Source organism: Cyprinus carpio, chromosome B25 (genome assembly GCF_018340385.1).
Source record: "Cyprinus carpio isolate SPL01 chromosome B25, ASM1834038v1, whole genome shotgun sequence".
Lineage (NCBI taxonomy): Eukaryota > Metazoa > Chordata > Actinopteri > Cypriniformes > Cyprinidae > Cyprinus > Cyprinus carpio.
The window spans coordinates 19,963,650-19,963,900 of NC_056621.1; the positions used below are offsets into that span (position 1 = coordinate 19,963,650).

General features: G+C 27.1%; 1 long non-coding RNA gene across 1 annotated transcript in view; it reads left to right on the top strand.

The window, feature by feature from the left end:
* The window catches only part of LOC122142396, a 53,651-nt gene that overhangs the window by 48,968 nt on the left and 4,432 nt on the right, over positions 1 to 251 (top strand). The gene's annotated exons all lie outside the window — the stretch shown is intronic.

Here is a 251-nt window from a genome sequence, read left to right on the forward strand (position 1 = left end):
TTATGCAAAAACTGTAATCTCCTAAGTACCATTACTTTTTTCTTATTTTAATAGTATTGACAATATATTTGTCAAGTTATCACACATAAAGTGAAGAAAGGAAACTATATTAGTTATTTATTTTCATATTGTCAATATAATAGTACTCACATAAGGACTCATAAGCTGTTGTCATAGACTAGGCTTTTTATTAGAACAGAAAACCGCAAGGGTCCACAGAAAAATACTGTTGTAGGAATTTTTTTTTTTAT